The sequence below is a fragment of the Euprymna scolopes genome, chromosome 12, assembly GCF_053919585.1.
Source record: "Euprymna scolopes isolate OS-2025 chromosome 12, ASM5391958v1, whole genome shotgun sequence".
In the NCBI taxonomy this organism is placed as follows: Eukaryota; Metazoa; Mollusca; class Cephalopoda; order Sepiida; family Sepiolidae; genus Euprymna; species Euprymna scolopes.
The window spans coordinates 142,208,964-142,232,593 of record NC_136493.1 but is presented as its reverse complement, the minus strand read 5'-3'; positions in this window follow the sequence as shown (position 1 = coordinate 142,232,593).

Below are 23,630 nucleotides of genomic sequence, written 5' to 3'. Positions count from 1 at the left end.
CCCTCTTTTGCTGTCACCCGCCCCCCTCTAGCTACGCCATTGCTGCTAGATTTACTACACCAAACCATCGCAGCCATCAGCACATTCAATCTAACGCCTGCTTTACATGATGGCATGTGTTGGACAGCTTTTAGAAATTCACATCTGAACGAATCTATCTCTAGCTAGATGTTTATTTATCTCTCTTTCTCTTAAGTCCATCCTTATAATTCAACTGTCTGTGTACCCATTTTACTAGCCCCAGTGTTTTTTTTTTTTGTTGTTTTTTAGTTTTGACTAGCAAGAAGACTCAACGTTGTCCAGGATTGAATGAGGATCAACAAATTTTCCACACTTCCAATAATTTTATTCTCATCTAAAGCGATGAAATCGCCCATTTGTCAATGGTCACATTCAATGCTGCCAAGAGCAAGCTCCTTACCTTTAACAATTACAAAAAAACCTTTCCAACCACTAATAGCTATGACTAATGATACATTACCTGAAAATACTTTGTTCAAACTCCTCGGCTTAACATTCACGGGGAAGATGAGTTGGAACAGATACATTGAGGGCATTGCCACAGCTGCTGCAAAAAAGGTGGGTTCTCTCTACCGGGCTAGAAAGATATTTACACCTGAGAGTAGCCTGTACCACTACAGGGGCACCATTCGCTCGTGTATGGAGTATTGTTGCCACATTTGGGCCGGTCTATCTGATACTAGTTTGTCTCTCTTAGACAGAGTTCAAAAGAGATTCACCGACCTAATAGGCCCCGCACTATCAGCTAGGTTTCAGCCACTGTCCCATCGACGAAATGTTGCAACCCTCTGCCTGTTTTACTTTAATGGTATATGCTCTGATGAACTACAAGCCCTTGTATCCCCTCGACGTAAATACCCCTGACAAACCCGACAATCAGCAAAATCCCACCCCTACACAGTAGAGATCCCCAGATGTAAGAAAGTCTTCTACTCTAATAGTTTCTTCCCTAGGACTGGTAGACTGTGGAATTCCCTTCTGGATTCCCGTTTACCCGACTATACTGACATGCAGAAGTTCAAGTGTAATGTGAACAGACATCTTGCTGCTTAGCTCCCCACATAGTACACCTACTAATTATGTCCTAGATAGTAGACCCTACATCAAAGTGGCGATGTGCCTTGTTTGGGGTGAAAATGCAATATAAACAAAATCAAATCGATTGTCTGTTCTAGTCAGGAACCCAGCATGGTGCACTGTGATGAAGGTTACATGCCTCATCAGAGTGATTTAATCCACAATACACTGTAGTTTACATTGCACTGTATAGAGCCTACTCTTGATTTTATAGAATTATTTTTATATATGGCTTGAATTTAAAATGCCATAATCATTATATATTATAATAATATAATTATATAATGAATTATATTTAAAATACAAAAGTCAAGTATAATGGTTCAATTGTGCTCAAGACAGGAACATTCATTTCAAACGCTCCCTTTCTTATCAAAGAATCTACTGTTGATTTTATAGTCCGGGCGCTTCTACTTGTGTGGTGATAAAACTTCTCAAATGCGCATAAGATGTTAGGCTGTATAAAATCGGACTGTTTATTATTTAATGGGATTTTTTTTCGATTATCGATTTCTGATACTTATAGGAGGCATTTCGATATAAAATCTATATTAGAAAACTCCTAGACACAAAAAGTACATTTGTATGAAATTTCATAAAAATCGGCCTAATCGTTTCAGAGTCCATGGGAAACGGACACACACACACACACACACACACATACACACAAAGAGGGGCCTTTTATATATACGTAGAACTAAGTGTTGATTTAATATATTTAAAATATGGGTACTTCTACAGAATTTAAACAACTCTAACCTAATCTAACTTAACCTTAATTTAACCCTAACTTAAGTTTTAGGTTTAGTTTGGTAAAGGTTGATTTGGTTCGGTTCAAATACTTTACAAGCATAAAAAATGGCCACGGATAGGATTTAAACTTGACGTAGCTGATTCCATATTTCGTAAGAGAAACCATTGGGATAATTCTATACAAGCTCCTTCGAAAGTAAGGGAGGTAATAACAAAGGGAGATAATCGCATCAGGTGATGAAACGGGAAGTGCAAACGAGAGGACAAATTGCAATTAACTCTCGATCCTAACGAGCAGTTCATATTTCAAACCATTTTACCCTAAAAAAATGACTTCTATTTTCACCGAAATTACTTGTTTCAATTCTTTTAGATTATTTATTAGCGAGCACATTTTTTTTTTAAACGAGCGGAAGAAAAAAGTATCCACTTAGTACCAAATCTCTTTCACCCCCTTACCCCCCCCCCCAAAAAAAAAACACTTCGTATCCGACGAATTTCCGATGATTTCAAATTTGAGCAAAATTGAAGTCTCCTTGGATTGGAAATTTGCCCATCACTGATTGATTATCTACATAACACTTCATCATTCACATCCCACCCCTTCCCCCACACCTAATTGGGAATATTTTTTTTCTCTTGTCTTTCGTGGCCCTTGTTGGTTCAAATGGCTTTTTCTGGGTCAAAATTAGCACTAATGGACATCTTAGGTTGAGTCAGAAAAACAAAACAATAAAAGAACTTCACAAGATTAACGACCCACAGCTGGCCATACGACCATTGTACGCCAGGAAAAGTGAAGCACAGATAAATATATGAAAATAGATTTGCTTGAGATTGCATGAAAATAACTGAGGAGAAATTATGAAACGAACAATAAAAGTGGGATAAATTGAAGGTTGAATCGGCAAAACATATTTCTTTAATATGAAAATTTTATGCAATTTTTATGGGTGGAAAATTTGTGTATTTTTTTTTTTCCTTTTGTATTTATTGATTTATTTTATTTTTTTTTTTGGTGGAGATAATATTCAAATAATTGACAAAAATCAGGGTGAATTGAAAATGAAGCTCGAAAATGACGGTAATAGCCAAATGGAGGGAAGACAAGAAAAAGTATAGATAAAAGAAATAAGACGAAAAACCAGCGTGGAAATAGAAAATAAGATAAGGAAAAAAATCACAGAGAGAGAGAGAGAGAGAGAGAGAGAGAGAAAGAGAGAGAGAGAGAGAGAGATAGATAAATATAGGGAGGGGGAGTGAAAGAGAGAGTGGGAGAGAAAGAAAGAGAATAAGAGGGAGAGAATAGATGTGCAGGAAAGGCAGAGGAAGAGAGAGAGAGAGAGAGTAAGTGTGTGAGAGAGAGTGTGAGAGGGAGAAACGGGCAGTAAGAGAGAGAAAGAGAGTGAATGAGTGCATGTGAAAGAGAAAGAGAGAGGAAGAAAGAGAGAGAGAGAGAGAGCATGCGCGTGCGAGAGAAATAATAACGAAAACGATAAGAGAATTAAGGGAAAAGAAATAAATAAAATGCAACAAAAAAGCAGAAAAGAAAAGCAACACAAGAGAATAAGCATAATTTATCAGAGTTCAAGCGATTTCAAATGTACGTAATCAATGCGATCATTAATTATCTCTCTTTATTGAAGATAATCTCCCTTGAATGAGAACTCGTTAGTCGATGTGAAACTAGTAATTTTGGTCAAGTTTTTATGCTTCAAGTTCTTTATATAGTAAAATACGTATTCATGTTTGGTTTGATTGTTTGGTTTTGCGGCGTATCAACCCTTTTAGAATTATTTAATGCTGAATGTTCTCATTTGGCAAAATTGTTTGTGTTTAAAGTTCTTTATACGTTCAGAAAATTGTTGCTTTTTGTTTTCAGCTTTGCGGAACATGATTGAATTTTCTAGAAGGAAAGGAAAAAACAATAGCATTAATACTTGATGCATTTTAGATCAGGAAGCCGGTATCTTTAGACAGCCTGATCTGGTAGCACTAGACGATATAAAAAATTTCCAAGGTCGAAAGGTATATCTAAAGAAGGTCAGAGGCTACATCAATGGAAACGTTGTGAAAATAACAATATTTAAAACGGTTATCCTCATCTAGGTTATTGTTGTGTTGACAACACTTTGGCTGTTGTAATCTCCGGTCTTCTTTTGGCATCTTTTGTCTTTTTCTGTAACTTTATAGGAAGGTGCGATTCGATATAGTTTCCAACCAGCTATGGATTAAATAGAATAGAAAGGCAAACATCATTATCAAACATGTGTAATACAATTAGCCTAAGAATAGGAAAACTCTGAAATAACACCAGCTATTCTATGCTTAACCCGTTTCTAGTTGGCCTAAACATTTTCTTATCACTGGACTCAAATAATGTCGGTCCAGGGTTGCACAAACGTTGCAACACTATAAACTTCTTCTCGCGCAGGCATTCTTACAGAAAGTGTTCGTTGCTTATAAAGAATGAGACGAGGTGATAGATTTTCCAGACTACAAAACTTAGAAATAAGACGCATTCAACAGGGAGTTATATTTTCCACTTAACCGCAGTATCTGAACTAATTACAGCGGCAAAGGTGTCCATTTGTTTTCGTACCGCAACATTACATAAAGAAACAGACCACATAATTGATTCCAAACGATAAGTAAATACTCTAACTACAGGGATTTGGGAACGGAATACTTCACCAATATAGACAAATATATGCTATTATATACCCGTTTGCATGTATATGGTCTGGAAAACCTATCTCTATAACGAAGTATAAACTTATAAAATATATTTATACTCTAGTATTAAGGAAAAGATAAACAGTCCAAATGAAAGAATGACAACCATAGATATGAAAACTGTAATTACCTAAGACCCCGTGTTAGAGTGGAAAATATAATTCCCAGTATACCACCTTTATTCAAATCATATAAATAAGGTTGTATATCTGTGCATTGACTGTTAAATTAACCATATAGACATATATATCTTATAAATAAATTAACAAATAAATAATTTGAAAACGAGAAACAAATAAACGGATAAAAAAGCGAGGGATAAAATAAATAAATAAATAAATAAATAGAGCTTGACAATAAAAGTAGATGGATAATGTAGTCGCCACCAGAAAAGAAACAACAGCCATAAAAACCAAAGTTAGGGAAGTTAACGGCAACTAGGGTATACTATTACTTCAGATCAAAACGAAAAGTTAGGCTAATAAACAACCGTCAAGTTAAAATAATACCAATAGCTTCCTGCTGCTACAGCTTGACCACATGGGATCGTACTTGCCCCTCTTCCTTCAACCGTCCGTACTCCCTCCTTTCACCATACCTACCTCTAAAACTCATACTGATCACATTTAACGCATATCTTATTTTTCTTTTAATAATATTATTGGAATTCTTTCCCCTTTTCCTTGTACCTATTTGTGAATTATTCCACGGATTTGGCCTTTTGGATTATTTTGAACCATCATTCAATTACGCGATTTCCTTGGATTTTACTTGTGCGAATGGAACTTTAACTAACTTTCTTGGATTTACAATTTTTGGATTTTACCGTACTTGGATACTTCACCTTTCACCAGACTATCCATTCACGTGAAATCACATTTTTCTTCACCATATTCCCTCTGCTTCACGTTTTTTTATCAAGTAAGATCTTTGACTTACTTGCGGTTTGATCAAATACCTTTGTATGCAAAATCCGATCCCACATTTTCCTAAATCCTACCCTCTGATGAGAAGAAAAGTATTTCTTCGAAACTACACGGATTAAGGACTATCCACTTATTTAGTGTTTCCTTTTCAAATTGAATATGTTTTTCCCTCTTTTTCAAAGTATTTTTTAACATGTTTTATTAACTATTTGCTCTTATTATAAGCTCTATCTCCTGTTTGGTTTTATCGAGCTTTTACATCTGGTTGACATTACTTTATAAATATTAATTCTTTAATATTTATAATGTCCTTTAGTTTTACCATCTTGGATCATTTTGGTAAATTTAATTGTAAATTTTTATTTTATGTATATATATATATATATATATATATATATATATATATATATATATATATATATATATGTATGATAAAATGAAATATTGTGGAGACAGAAAGTGTGAAAAAGGCAACAGGAAAAACAAATCAAACACAGGAATAAATCAAATAAAAACGAGAGCTTTATCGGTTTTGTTTGGATTAAAGAACGTCTTTAGAATACGTTATTTTTCTGGAGACGTTAGGTTGATCCAAACGAAATCGGAAAGAATCTCGTTTTTTTTTTTATGATTTATTCACGTTTAATATGCTTTTTCCTTTTGTCTTTTCACAGACACGTATAAATATATTTATATATATTTTATTATATAACCGGATTTTCGTAACGAAGTGGAATATACATTTTCCGGTTTAGCTGAAGAATTCGTTCAGACCATTTATTGATAGTATTTGAGATGGATTGGCCTCAGGTCATGACAGTTTATCAAGATATGTTTCACAGTGTATAGTTCATGGCATGCAATACACATTTGGTGCTGGTTTATTTATTACCATCTACAAATGGGTTATGTGTGTATGGCCTTTGGGAAGGCTGGACATGATTACTACCTCTTTTGCTTAACATCCACAATTTAGATGACCTTCTTCAAAGGTGGGCGGCAGTTGGTATAATTTATTGTTTCAACAACAGTTCCATAACTCTTGCTACTTGGTCTTAATGTAATTATTTATGGTTGGTCTTAGGTTTATCTTCACAGAAGACTGTGTATATATATATATATATATATATATATATATATATATATATATATATATATATATATATACGAGCAAACAGTTAATAAAACATGTTAAAAAAACACTTTGAAATGAGTTAAAACATATTTAATCTGAAAAGGTAACACTAGATAAGTGGATAGTCCTTAATCCGCGGAGTTTGGAAAAAATAATTTCCTTCTCATCAGAGGGTAGGAATTAGCAAAATGCGGGATCGGATTTTGCATGCAAAAGTATTTAATGAAACAACAAGTAAGTCAAAGATCTTACTTGATAACAAAAAAGTGAAGCAGAGGGAATATGGTGAAGAAAAATGTGATTACACGTGAATGGATAGTCTGGTGGAAGATAAATAATCCAGTGACGGTAAAATCCAAATATATAACTCCAAGAAAGTTAATATATATGCAGCCCACCCACCGTTGCCCGGAAAATATGCTTAAATATGATATTTTATTTCATGCAGATCGCATATTTATTATTAAAGAGCCAATACACTATTGAGTATTATATATATTGTAGTGATTTCAAAAGTAAAAAAAAGGGACTTGAGTACCTGCAGCTAGAAGCGAAACCGAAACATTTAGCTGTTTAGCCTTATTTGTTACCACTGAGCCATCAACACGAGATATTAAAACTATAAAAAATAACATTAACGTATAAATGTATAATTACCTATGCATAGAGAAGAATTTTCAACTGACTTACGCCTACCACCTTCCAATTTTATCAATTTTAACCCTTTTGCAGCTACTAAAACCAAATCGAATGTGCTCCACTCCAAAATATGTAGAATTTCATTTCACATTCATTGTTTAATTCAAGTTACTACAAGCAGATATGAGAAATAAAAGTGTAAAATGTCTTTGGATTTTTCAGATCAAGTTTGGATTGTTTGGATTATTGAAACGTTGCAGTTTTTTTTTTGTTTTTTTTTTACATAGTGATCACCACTTATCAAGGCCCGGAAGCCACTCATGGATAAGGGTTATTGCAAGTACATTACGTTAGTGTGGAGATTTGATGAAGTGTTTACTTAAGGGGGCGGTTCACTAGGAACCTGCTAATGTTGGACTTGAAGACATCCAAGTTGTAGTCCGGTGGGAAGCAGGCAGACGGAACAGAGTTCCACAGGCGTGCAGTTCTAAGAAAGAAGCTTTGTTCATGGAATCTACGTTTTGATTTAGGCACAGATATAGAGTGGGGGAAATTTTTCACAGCGGATTCAGCTAGATGGGTGTTTTTCGTGAAAGATTGGCGAGGGGGGACCAGAGATTGGAGTTCAGACGAGCACCTGCCATGGAAATAACGATAAAACAAGGACAGGCTCGCAACGTCTCTTCTGTGGGAGAGAGGTTGCAGGGTAGAGAAAAGGGCATCCCCCACTAAGCCACGAAGTCTATTTTGTACTCTGTCAAGTCAGGATAGGTTGTTTTTTGCAGCTCCTTCCCAGATATGGCAACAGTATTCCATCCTTGGACGTACTTGGCTTTTATATAGATAGAGAATTGCATCAGTAGTGAGATATCTTCTGGAGCGGTAGAAGGATCCCACCATCTTTCCAGCGACCTTGGCAACAGACTTGATGTACATGTTCCATTTCAGATCAGGAGTAAAGGTCAAACCCAGAAGCTTGTCAAAACACGGGGCCTCACCCAGACGACAGCCATCCATCACAATTGATGTCAGCTGGGGATCAGAGCGTTGATGATGTAAGGATAGGAGTTTGGTTTTGGATGCATTAAAGGTAACCAGCCACGTCTTCCCCCACTGAACCACGCGCTCAAGATCAGAGGAGAGAGAATCAGAGAGAACATTGTCATTTACAGATGTGTTGCCGTAGATGGTCGTGTCATCAGCAAAGATGTCAACGAATGATTTAAGTATGTGTTTAGGGAGGTCATTGATGTAGATCAGGAAGAGAGTTGGGCCCAGGATTGACCCCTGAGGGACTCCAGCATTTATATTGCAGGCCTCCGATTTTTGTCCATCTACCACTACTCTGATGAGCCTATCGGAGAGAAATGATTTAATGATTGAGAAAACATTTCCAGTTATACCGTAGCTTGAAATCTTGTGAAGTAGACCCTTATGCCATACCTTGTCAAAGGCCTTTGATATATCAAGAGCAATTGCCCTAGAAAGGAAGCCTTTGTCAAGAGATTCACTAATCCTGTGGGATATAACCGTCAGCACATCTCCATATTGTGTGTCACTAAGAAGGTTGTTCCTGCTGAGGGGGTTGACTATTTTTCTATTTAATATGGATTCCAGCAACTTACTCATAACACACAGGAGACTTATTGGCCTATACTGAGAGGGAGATGACTTATCACCTGAATTCTTAAATACAGGGCAAATTGATGAGGTCTTCCAGGGAATCGGAAAGCACTTCTCCTTAAATAGTTTTGTAAGTATGAGAACAAGTTCTGGTTGAAGCTTTTTTAACACTATAATTGGGATGCCATCAGGGCCAGTTGCTTTACTGGAATCTAGGTTCTTGATTAGCTTGGCGACCTCATGCACGGATATTTGTATGTTACCTAGCTTGTTCTGTGTTATAGGAGGAAATATGGGGAGTTGATGGCCTTCGTTGCATAGGGTAGAATTAGCTGCAAAGTTCTTTGCAAATAGTTTGGCCTTGTCTGAAGCTGACGAGATAACATCTGGTCCATTGATAATGGTTGGGATAGAACGCACACTTCTGTTCAGGATCCTATTTGTTATTTGCCAAAACTGGTGGGAACCAAGCCGCTGATCAGCTACCTTGGATTTAACAGACTGGGCATATAGCTTTCTAGCAGTTTTTATTACTCTTTTACAGTGGTTGCTGGCAGTCCTGAAAGCAGCTTTAGTCTCAGTGCATCTATTACGTTGATAGCTATGGAAAAAGTGATTTCTGTGTGCGATAGCAGCAGCACATTCTGGGGAGAACCATGGCTGGCTGTTAGGTTTTTGTTGGAATTTTTGATGGTATGAATTGGTCTATGCCTACAATTACCCATTCGGTCAGATCTGATACTATAGAGGACACTTCCTTTTTAAACATGGAGTGCAGAGGTAAATCAGATATGAATGTACGGAACCTATCCCAGTCAGCCATAGAGTATCGGTATACAGTACGGTGGAGGGGTACGTCTGGGGACTTCTTACATTTCGTTTTTATCTTAACTGATACGACGGAGTGGTTGGAGGATCCTAGAGGAGAATGAACGGAACATGAACATAGCTCAGGGGAAGTTGAGAGAAAAAGGTCTAGGAGGCTTGCATATTGACCGGGTGGGTTCGCGAACAATCTGCAATGGCAAAATCATGACAGAACCTCCCCTCATCGTCTGTCTTATCTGAATGGGTCAGCCATTCCACGTTATGGACGTTGAAGTCACCACAGATGTGGATGTTAGCCGAGGGATGTGCAGACAGTATGTGGTCTATTTTCTCCGATATGCTCTTAAAGATAGTAACTCCGCTGTTGTGGGGCCGATAGAGGGAAAATATAAATGCAGTGGTGTTAGCAAGTGCAACCCTGAAGCACATATAGGGTAAATAAGGATCTTTTCTAGAGATATCCCTGCCACACGGGAAGCCATCCTTAATGTAGGCACATATTCTGTGCCCATGGCGATCTTGGGGGTTAGATTTAGCTGTTAAGTTAGAGTATCCATTAATTATGAACTCATCTAGGGAAGTGGTTGGCCCTATTCCAGTTTCACTTAGAAATAATATGTTCGGTTTCGTCTTCTGTAATTGGGTTTCAACTTCTGGAAGGTTGGAACGTAGACCCCTGATGTTGGAGAAGGAGACCTGGTAGTAGGGGTCTACGTTGAAAGATGGGGTTCTAGGTTTAATCGAGTATTTATTCTGGATATATTTCATGTTGAGGTTTGGGGATTTGTGGAATAGGTCGGCATACTTGGTTAGAGCAGTACAGAGAGGGAAAGTAAGAGAGAAAAAGACAGGAAATTTTTTTTTTTTGTAGCACACGAAAAGGTAAAGCCGTAACAATTACCCACTAGTATGGCATCGAGAGGCCCCACCAGAGACTACTGCATGGTCCAGATCCACTCACCAAATGGCAATACAGCAGTCCCAGTACTTTGCGCCTGCTGATAGGACAGCCTCCTTAGTGGTTAATCCAAGGTTCGGGTTCCTGACTATCAGGCGGATAACGTCAGCCCAGACAAAACGTTTACCTCCAGCACCCTTACTAGTGACGTGACCACAAGGATCGACATAGAGACAGAAAAATTCCCGACATCTCAGACTATTGTTCACCAAGTACTACCGACCTGTAAGCAGCTTTTTCTTCACCCTCGTCAGAAAAATCACGCATTGAAAAGGAGAAGCGAGAGTTACTGGAGCTGCCCATAACACATCCACTGTATTATCTACTCTACATTAAAAAAAAAAAAAAGGGGGAGGAGGGGAATGGGTACAAGTGACTTTTTTATATCTAAAGTTACATATAAATAAAGAAAAGAAATAAATAAAAGTTCGGATCTTGGATTCTCATAACGCTTCATCTGATGTCACCTTCGACTTTTTTTCCGGTGCATTTTCATTTAATTGATAGGGGTAGATTGCTCTCATTCCGTCAGCCACGACTGCATAGAAGTCTTAAGTAATTGTCCCAACAGACGCGTGGTTCAACAGATAAAGTTATGTCTTGTATTTAATTGATAGAGGTAGATTATTCTTGTTATGCCAGCCAGGACTGAGTAGAAGTTTTAAGTAACTGGATATGTAGCACAGTAGATATAGTTGTTAGGTAATAATCCAATCCAAGTGACAGTGTTCTGGAGGTTGAAGGTTCAATTCTCACTACAGGTAATACTACGAAGAATGACATAGAAATTAAAATTGTCATGGCTGAGGGAACGAGAATAATCTATTCCAATGATAAAGTAAAGTGTTCAGTTTAAAAGTCACGATAGATTCCTGGATTTAACAAAGATTTATGAGTTCGTCAAAGTGCGCTTGAAGAAGGTTGGAGGTTACATAGACCAAAATATTGTGAGAATAACATCCAATATGAGAAGAGTAGTCCGAATAATCCTAAAATATGAAAATATAGAATGTCTGAAAGTGTGAACGGAAGTACTGTTAGTATATCGAGTGGTTAAATCCCTAAGTATATAATTTAGTTAGTTGACAATAACAATAAAGGGAAAACTGCTGACAAGTTAGCCAAACTCAACTTGTTGATCTAGCGTAAAAATTTCTTAGGCTTTGTGAATGTACTAAAAAAAGGATATGACGTCACATGGTGCAAAGAAAGACGGTGATAGAAAAGAGCGTCCGTGTGGAAACTAGTGAAGCATTCAGACATGTAATGATATGGGCTAACAAGATATAACTAATTAGTGATTTGGATCTCTATTTGTGTATATGTTGAGAAGTAAGCTGAGGACAACTCGAAGAACCTGAGTTGAAAACTGCTTAGGCTGTTGGAATGTACTAAAAATGGAAATGTCGTATGGCTCAATGAGTGCCCACTTTTAGAGAGCTGAATTACCCCCCCCTCACACACACGCATATTAAAAACCAACACCGTCTCTTACTTTTTCCTTATGAAGAGGCAAGTTAATATAGACTTTGTACTTTTCTTTATAGATTGTCAAAGTTGAATGTCACGAAAGACTTAAGAAGGTTTGGTTAATGGAAATTTTGGTGCCAATTCAGGATGACTTTCAAAAGATCTTGATCCAAAGTATAAAAGAGTTTTTCTCAAATATCATCTACTTTCAACTAGTTTTACTGGCATTATTTTAAGAGCCTCCGTTTATGAAGTAAACGCTCTCCCGTCCACTGCAACATAAGATCATTACAAAGACACACACATGTGCACACACACATGCACGCACACATCTACATATGACTTTTCTTTCTTTTGCTACACACACACACACACACACACGCACACACACACATATGAAATTTAAAATGAAAGTGGAGAGACGTTGAGGCTCAACGTTTTGCCCGCTTTATGCGGGCTTTCTCGAGAGGGATGGTCAGTGATGAGAGGGTCGAATGTTTAGGGCTGTATATACTAATACAGGGGAGTTTTTGTGTAAATTAAATATTTATATACATATATACAGTTTATGATGGTTGTACAAAAAAGTATATATAAAAGAAATTAAGAAGGGAGTATTGTTTTAACCCATAATGTTCTTTGACATATAGGGAGAAATATGGAAGAAATATGGAAGAAATCTTTTCTTTGCTTAATAATATTAGTTGATTGGCAAATGGGAGCAGATTTAATTAAACGACGTGTGGATTTATTGTGTATCCATTTTCATAATCATGTATATATATATATATATATATATATATATATATATAAAGATGGCGTACTAAAAGGAAAAAAAAGGTAATTTTCTCCCAATCTTTCGGATTTTGTAATCATGCCCATATGAATTTATCTTCTTTTAATGAATTGATAGGTTAAGTTAAGGACGAAAAAATTAATTGATTGATATAATAATTAAATGAATGACTTTGCGCTACGAAACACTTGTTGTCAAGAATTGTGCATATCAAACATACTTAAAGAAATAGATGGTAAGATGGTCAACATCTTGAAATTTGGAATACAGACTTTTGTCATTTATTTGTTATATGCTCTGTAATTACATTGAGCTTCATAAATTGAAGGAATGGTATAAAGAAAAGGTGAAATATAATTACAAACATATTTCCACATAAATATGCTTTAAAAGCATCTAGATGTTAAAACTGTCTGAAGATGACTGAAGAAAATCAGTTGAAAGAACTTGCACCTTCCCTCCAAAAATACAACAAAAAAAAAACATAACAGATAGACGAAAACGACTATGGAACTTTCTTACACAAATTCGACCGAGTTATTAGAACGACCATACGATAAATGGAGAAATTACAAAAAAAAAAGACGATTAAGCACTCCACGCTGTTCAACAATGTATGTCTAAATGAAAACATGCTACCTAAATACACAATATATATATATATATATATGCAGGAGGTTATACACAAGATCAGACAAACTTTTGAAAAGCCTGTGCACAAGATGAAATGTACTGTGCCCAACAAAAATGCCTGAGCAACACTATCGATATTTTCCAGAAGAGGCGACTCAGGCGATTAGGAATAAACTCGATAAAATAAAGCCTGGGAGGGTGACCTCCTATGAAATTGATCCTACCTTAGATCGACAGCAACAAAATCACTATTGAACCGGTTGTCCTGGATATATGCTCAAGTATTAATCAAGCAAGGAACTGCTAGACTCAACAACATGTTGTGTCGAAGCTAAGTTCACTTGAGATTACTATTATTCTGTAATGAAGCTTCAGGTATATTATATAAAAACAAATAAATTTGTTCAGCAAATAATTAATTCTTTTGAAATAGTGACAATAATACTCGTCATGTTTTTCTAATTCATTTGAGATATTTTATATAGATTTTGATCTAATACTGAGTTTTTAGAAAAAATATTTTTGTAATTTTGGTTCGTACCCCCCACTCTTTATCTGTGCCTAAACCTAAACATAGATTCCAGGATCAAAGCTTCTTTCTTAGAACTGCACGCCTGTGGAATTGTCTTCCGTTTTTCTGCTTTCCAGCCGTCTATAATATGGTTGTCTTCAAGTCCAACGTGAACAAGTTTCTGATGAGCCGTTCCACTTAAGTTAACAAATTTACCAAACTTCCATTACTATCGATTACTATATTGTCCTTTTGACTACTGTACACTCTTTAACCCTCATCCTTGAGTGGCCTATCGGCCTTGATAAGTGGTGACGCCTATGTAAAAAAAGAGAAAAAAAAAGATTTTTCCACGCACGTAAAACATTGTGACGTTAAAGGTGGAATAATAATAATTGTATATGCGAGCAGTCGTTAAGGTTTCGTGGTGCCGTGGTTATCACGTCTGCTTAACACCCAGAAAGCCGCGAGTTCAAAACTCGCTGGAATCTAGAAAGATGAAATTTTGTTTTTATATTCAGTTTCGCAACGCTCTTGTTTTATATACATTTACGTACAAAAATTAATCGCAAAAAAACACAAAATAAATATTTTTATAAAGTTCTGGAGTATTTGAGATGAGCATTAATCATTTGAATCAATTTGATTATTCGGATTCAATTCATTACAGGTTCTCCAGTTATAATAAATATTTCCAAGTTCAGAAAGACACACTCTGTTAACAGCGGATGTTACATCACTGCAAATATGAGATTACAATAAACACGATGGCAATAACAGTTCGAAAAATCTATAAACTCGAAACGTTGTTAGAAATTATTTTAACAAACGAAAATACTGCATCGTAATTGGTTTAAATCCAAGTCATTTTCATCACGCTGAAATATTAGTCGGGCAAGGAACTGCAAGACTCAACAAAATATTATGTCGAAGTTCACTTACAATGACGACTACTTCTGAAATACAAATGAAAAATGGCAAAGTTAATGTTTTGACTGTAAAATTTGATCATATGGATCATGCAGTCAATGTTGAATTCGTGCAAGCTGACTATGAGCTTGCTAATGGACTCTTTCAAATACCTTTGTCACACAAAACCTAAGGTATTTTAGTCCACAAAACGTAAGATATTTTAGTCGATGGTATTTGATGTCTTTTCAGACGGAATGACCTATGTAGTTTGTCACATGCTAGCAAGCTATACAATGTCTATTTAATTGACTTTGAGCCTCATAAATTGACCACACGTGACAAAAGTCACTGAATATAATTGATTGAAGGCCAAAAGAGACAAAGTTCATCTGCCACCACTTCGTCCTTCCTCTGTCAAGCCTTCCAGTTTGTCATTGTATGAACAAACTCATAATCATTATTGACCATGGTTCGAAGCAAAATATAATAATTCAAATAGAAAATGGCTGAAAATTGAAAACTAAAATGCTCAAAATAATTTGGCCTGAAATTGATTAAAAAAAGAAAGGCTTGTTTTGCTAACAGTATTGTTCAGACAATTTACCACTTTCTTTGTTGGCTGACATTATTAAAAGCATTCCAAATATTGATTTGCCAATTCAGCAATTAAAAAGCTTGTTTTTCCCTGACCCTCAAAGTGTTGCTGACCTTAAAGAATCGATTGGAAGTGTGTTTAATAGTGGCCAACAAGAAGATAGCATTGCATTTTGGAAATGGTTGATAAACAATTGCCCTGACAGTGCCAAACGGTTATTCAATTTTGAAGAATTAAAACACTGAAATGTATAAAACAAAAAACACGAAATGCAACCCTAACCCTAACCCACCGACTACAAGATAGTAAATACAATTGCATCTTAAAAGCTTTTTGTGGATTTCAAACTGCACTGGATGATAAAAATCCACAGAGAATGGTTATTGAACTTCATCCTAATGATGGTCGCTAACGATTCAAAAGTTTGCTCGAAGTTGACTTTTCAGTGTTCAAACATTGTTATGAATATCAATAAACTACTGAGCACTTGGAAAAAGTCGTTATAACTTTTCCTAGAAAAATGAAATATCTGTGTGTTCAAATAAATTTTTATTTAAAAATTACACTCCTTGGCGAATTAATGCCAAAATTATGAATTTCTATAAAAAAATATATTTTTAGCACAAATTACAAAATAAAAACAGCTATTATGATCACTTTGAATAGAGCCACTATATTTGCATTGTTAGAAATTATAATGGCGAGTGGAATATTGTCAGTGAAACTAATATTTCCCATAACCCTTCCAAAATGTCCAATATTTTTGGCATTTTTTCAGAAAAATATAAAAGAAAAAATCCAATATAAATAGCAAAAAATTAAATCCAACAATTAGTCTAGCATAGTATAGGAGTGTAACTTTACTGCGTGCCAACGATGGCATTGGTATCAAGCATTATAACTTAAAAAAATCATATTTTTTGTAAATATTGCTTTTATGTGATTCTTCTTTATTAACTGATAAAATATAATCTTATTGTTTTTGTTGATGCTGTTGTTGATAAATATCATTTAAAAATTTCCTGGAAAAAGATTTCTGCTTCAACAGAAAAATGTTCAACAAAATGCTTACCCAGAAAATTATTTTACCGAAAAATATTAATTAATATTAAACTTTAAAAAGGAATATACAAAAATTTAAATAAAAAATGTTTTATTTAAATTCGATCAGATGTGCCTTATGTATGTACTAATAAAAATGTAATTGGCAATTTGTTCTACATTTTAAGATTATAAATATTTATAAAGTTTGACATTATAAAAAAAAAACGATTATTATATTGATTTTAATTTTTTAAATTTTTTTATTCAATTTTCTCCCCAAACAAGGCAGAGTGCCACTTTAAAGTAGGGGGCTACTACTGAGGACATAAGTTACAGGGACATTATGAAGGGAGATGAGCAGCAAGATGTCTGTTCACATTACACTTGAACTTCTGCATGTCAGTACAGTTGGGAAAGCAGAATCAGTTTTAGTTGAGGGGTGGTAGATAAATAAATTCCCCTAAATTTGACCGTGAAAATCGTAAGCAGCATTCCCACCTGCAATCGACATGGTTGGTGCCAGTGTTGATAGGAGATAAGTTTATTTTTGTATCGCCCACGCGAGTACAAATCTGGCAGGCATTGAATTACAGTGCAGAATACATGTGCTTATATCTCTAGAAGCACTTGTCTGCACAAATTTGAATGAGATTTTCGCAATCAGTATAAATGAAAACCTCCAACAGTATAATATTGTGCATATATATATATATATATATATATATATATATATATATATACAAAAGTTGCGTTTTTCTCGCCTACTATTTCTATTAAAAAAATATTAAAACGAACTTCTTAATATACTCAGTCATAAATAGTGAAAACGTTAGTAACTGCGATATTGGTAATTATTGATGATGATAATGATAATAATAATAATAATAATAATAATAATAATAATAATAATAATAATAATAATAATAACTTGTGGGATCTGTGGAAATTCCACAGGGGACTGATTCATGTGTAATATATTAATGCTGGCATTCTGTAGATATTCAGCGTAAACTGAGATGCTCTGATATTATTGTAGCTTTTTTGTTAAAACTGTAAAATTATTTATCCAAGCTAGCAGGGACGCCCAGCATAGCCAGGTTGTAAAATACACTTAAATATAATATTCTTGCAGATTTCGTATATATTATTATAGAGTGAATGTTCTATTGATTTTTATATATTATAAAGTTGTGATTTTAAAAATAAAAAGTATATCCATATGACTTGGGTTCATCAGCTTGAATCACAACCGAGTCCCAAACTTTTATATATATATATATATATATATATATATATATATATATATATATATATAAAACTTTAGTTCCTTCAGCTATAATCGAAACCGAAACCAAAACTTATGAAGAATTCTTGATAAAATTATGTATTAAAAAAATAGATTACTAAGGTGCCTAAAATCGAAACCGAACCCAAGACTTAAGTATAATTCTTTATAACATTATTTAAAAAAATAGATAATTGAGATGTCATTAGCTATAATCGAAACCGAAACCAAAACATATGAAGAATTAAAAGAATGTAAAATTATTTATTACAAGAAATGGAAGTACATAACAATTAAACGACCCGGATATAAGCGTGGCATAGAAAATACCACACACGCTATCGTATTAATATACAGATTACTAATGTAGAAATAGCAATAAGAGCAAAATAGTTTATAATGGTGATATCAATGAGATAAAAATGACTAAAATAAAATTTAAAAACGTAAAAAGTATGTGTGTGTATTCCGTGCGGTCCCATAATATACCTTGTATTAAACAGCATCTGAATTTTCCAATCTTTTTCTATTTGATTGCAATTTTCCATATTGCTACCGTAAAACAATAGAGAAGAATTTCTTTTTATTTCATCTACAAATCCCAATAATGACAAGATTGTCCATTCCACTGTAACAAGCATCAACACCGAAATGCCTGCTGGCTGAAGGAATTGGCAAACATTGAATTTGAATCTTTCTCGTGCATCGGCATTATTGAATTGGTGAATTTTATTCATTGGATTTTAAAGAAGACCAAATACAAGAACAGAAGCAAATCGATGACGTATTACATTAGAACGAGTTACACAAGAGATGTTTTGCCTCCGGAGAAGGAATTATCAAATCACCTGGAAAATTCATACGTTGAAAATTTTCACTCTTCTTCTTCTTCTTCTTCTTCTTCTTCTTCTTCTTCTTCTTCTTCTTCTTCAAAATACTTCAATACAATCAGAAAGATATAATAAACTACGTGAAAATAAGTATCACACAGTAAACGCTAGAGAAATATTCTAAGAAATATACTAATAAAGATACAATTTGCAAGATTGTCGCAGACCTTTCTCTATCTCTCTCCCTTTCCTCTATTTTATACACACATATGGTAGCTTCCTTCAGTCTTGTCAGACTATGCATACCCACTGTAAGGGTATTTGCGTGTGATATTTTTGTTTGACAAGAGTTGCGCAATCTCCAATAACACCTCTCCTGACTCGGCGTTGTTTAATACCAGTGGTAAGTGGAGGTTCAGGCCAACTTGAAATAATGCCGACATATCGGAACGCACATACAGCGCCTAGAATTCCCAAATATCCACCCATCTGGTACGAGCCAGGCTCAACGTTAACTTCGGTGCTCCGATTAGAACCACACACATGCACACGCACACATATATGCATATATATATATATATATATATAACTACTTCATTTACTCACATAAAATTAATATACGAAAGTATAGATTTATGCGTAAACTTTAAGTATTTACTTCAAAAGTGCTCAATACGTAGGTAGAGCTAGTTAGTAATTTATAAAATATATATGGCGATTAAGCTACACTGAATATTCGGCGTTTCATCCACTATAGGATTCGTCAGGCGCATAAGCCTGACGAATCCTATCGTGGATGAAATGCCGAATATTCAGTGTAGCTTAATCGCCATATATATTTTATAAATTACTATATATATATATATATATATATATATATATATATATATATATATATATATATATATATAAGGCCCCTTTCAGAAATTTAAGTTGATCCCTGTTTGGGGAATTAGGGAAAAAGCTGTTAAGTTAAGCACAAATGCAACATTTTGACTTCCGGTTGTCACTCGTTGACAGTTTACTATGAATACCTGTTGATATGGCATTTATGGGCATTTAATTTCCTCCAATTCTTGCGTTACTTGCCGGTGGCTTTGAGGTAAAGTGCTAGCCTGCAGCCTTTGTGACTCGGTTCGAGTTTTCTAACCAGCAGTAATTATCATTTCTACACTGGTTATTAAGTAAGCATGGAACACTACTGTTTGTAGGTAAAAAATAATAATAGTTAATATTTATTTGCAAAATATTGTGCATACTATCCTTTAAATTTAGTTATGTCTGGCCATACTCATGAGTCTACAAAATATAAAACATAACTCCCCCCTCTCTCTCTCTCTCTGTATGTATGTATATATATATATATATATATATACACATGTTTCGTCTTTTGTGAAGACGTCAGTATGGCTAGACATAACTAAATTAAAACGTATATTATACATGTGAGGCGGAGAGGAATGTAGGAGAAACATACTCTCTTTAAGTTGTTTTTTGTATTCAGTTTTATTGAGGATAACAGTAACTTTAGAAGATTTAAGTATTTTTAATCATTTTTAGGAAAAATGTTGCATTCTATATATATATATATATATATACATAGAGAGAGAGAGAGAGAGAGAGAGATTCTTGAAAGAAGAAAATGTTGCATTATATATATATATATATATATATATATATATATATATATATATATATATATATATACTCTATTATTACTAAAATCACTTACATTGTTCACACACAAACCATCGATAAACATTTTAAAATGTACATTTACATGGTAAGAAGGAACTAAGAGTATTAAGATACACAATGAGTATGGCAAATACATGTGCCAGTTCTATCCGGAAACTCGAAAAATAACGAGGATAACAAATCTATAGCTAATCAATAAACTTCCAAACTAACGGTATGTTTGTATCTAGCCATTCAATAACTAGCAATTCATAATCATTCTTCAACTTTTAGGCTGACAATAATTTTAGGGGGTATTTTCTGAATATTATGTACGTTTTGCACGTTTTAGACGCCATTCCATTTTCGCATTTCTTCCTTTTTGTTTGATTTTAATAATAAATGATCGTTTTTGAAGGGCAAACTATAAAAACAAAAATAATATATTTTATGTCTTGAGAAACTGAATGAGACGTAAATATAGGCAAAATAAATATATTCTCATTTTGGAATCATTAGTATCCATTCAGCAGGTACAGAGTGTCTAAAACGTCAGTGAAGGATTTGGAACTTTAATAGATTCATTATTTTTCTGTAATTTTAATACAATCTGACTAAGACATTGAGAAATTTTTATCATCAAAAATGCAACATTCAAACAATCTTTATTTATGAAAAAATCATTAAAAGTCTTTTAAATGTTGCCCATTTTCAGCTTCGCATATTTGTGCTCTTTCCAAAACATTATTCATGACAGATTGCAGAATCTCTGGATTGCGATTTAACTCCCTTATTTCTTTCCTGCTGTTTTCCTTCTACTTTTTGCAGGGTTTACACACTGTTTCGAATTTTGTTGTGGCTTTAGCTATCTCTAATGTGAAAATGCTGTGGATAAGCTTTTTGGGTCAAAACAATTGACCCCTGATTTTGGCAAAACAATTTCACAACTTGCTTATATTGTTCAGTGTTATACTTACTCACAATTAATTTCAAAAACATTTTCTGCAATTGTTTTTTGAAATAGAGAAAAAAATAATCATTAATGATAAAATGACAAAGATTTTAAACCCTTCAGTGACATTTTAGACACACTGTTCATATGCTCTGAAGCCAGATACATTACTTTATTGAGCTTGTTACTTGAAACAATTTTTACGATATTATAAGGGATATGTATATGTAAAAAAATATATATTTTTATATAAATTCAATATATATATATATATATATACTTATTTATAAAAGGCATTTGTGTGTGTGTGTGTGTGTGTGTGTGTGTGTGTGTGTGTGTGTGTGTGTGTGCGAGTTCATTCCTTATGGACTCCAAAACGGCTGAGTTGATTTTTTTTAATTTCACACAAATGTATTTTATGTGTCTGGGTGTGTTCTAAGATAGATCTTGTATCGGAATGATTCCAATACATATTGATAAATCGATAAAATCAGACTGAAGAAGGAACAGTCTAATTTTGATCAAAGTTAACACCCGTATACAGCCTAACATAACAAGCACATTTGAGAAATGTTATCATCGCAAAAGCGGAAGGACCTAACATTTAAAATCAACAGTAGGTTCTTTTATAAGACAGGGGTGCTTCCGAAATGAATGTTTCTGTTTAGACAATAATTTAGCCATGACATTTGACTCAATTCAAGTCATTATAACAAAAATATTTCTATAAAATCAACAGTAGGTTCTCTACAGTGCAATGTAGACTGCAATGCATTGTGGTCTAAGTCACTGCAGGAGATTTCACTGATTTCGATGACGATAAAAGTATTGGAAATGTGGAACATTTATTGATCTTCATTTATTCCTGATCAATGTCAGGTCGCCATGTTAATTTACAGAGATTTAGTTCCAAGTTTGTCATAGTCAAGAGATGACAATGGTGACAAGTTCCATTTTTTTTATAAAATGCCTCAATTTGGATGTGTGTCAAACAGTCTCTAATGACTAAATCTAGCTTCTTGCCTGTTTGTATGTCATGAAACTGTTAATAATCATAGCAGAAAAGGTGAAAGCAGGTTTCCTGGTGCCGGAAAACTAATATTTTCCGTAGATGGGACTCATCAGCCTGGAAATACAATGCATCTAAAAAAAGGAAAATTGTGGTAGTTGTGACTCAACGGTAAAGCCAAGTATATATATATATATATATATATATATATATATATATATATATATATATATATATATATAAGAGGTATATTTGGTAAAAAACAGGGAGAAAAGTGCCCGATACGGTTTTTAATATCAATATAGAATCAAAAATCTTTCTTATAATTTATTTCGACTTAAATTGTCTGATTCTGATGACATAGGCTGGAAAATTTGTTTATCCCGTCTATAGAAACAATCTTGTAAAGATGTAAGCAAATACTCCCGAGGTTGAAATAAGCACACACACACACACACACACACACACACACACACACACACACACGTGTGTGTGTGTGGAGGGGATGCGTTTTTTCAATTACATTTCACCCTTTATTTATACCAATCCTTTTATTTGTAAAGCTCAATGTATGTTAAATATGATTACAGAGCACATACAAACAGATGACAAAACAGTTATATTGCGAATTTCAAGATGTATTCACCTTACCATTTATTTATTTCCACATACAAAAACGCCCAACACTTGACAGTATCTGTTTCGTAGCACAGGAACAATTATATAATTATTATGTTAATTATGAATATTTCCAGCATAAACTTATCAGAAAAGTAAGAACATTTTAACTTTAAAATGAAAATAAAAAGTTGTCTCCCAAGCCTAAAGATCACTTCATCTGCTAAGAATGACTCAAATTGACGTTTGAAATTTTTGTAAAATAAGCAAAACAGTGCCAAACAGTAAAACTCATAAATTTGGGGACGCACCTGTTTCAGAACAAATATTGTTCTGCGAATTTGACAGCAACGGTGGACATTCATAAGACGTGGACATTCAATTGGCATTGCTAAGCATTGCAAACACTATGTCGAATGGGAACGTACAAAACGGACGGACATAGCCTCTTATAGCGATGAGTAGTCGCATTCCAAAATTATTTAATCATGATAGACTGCCGAAAATTCTATTACAAACTCAAGCATCATAAACTGACGAAAATATTATTTAAAATTAACCATGACAGACTAATGAAAATCCTATTTCAAACACAACCACGT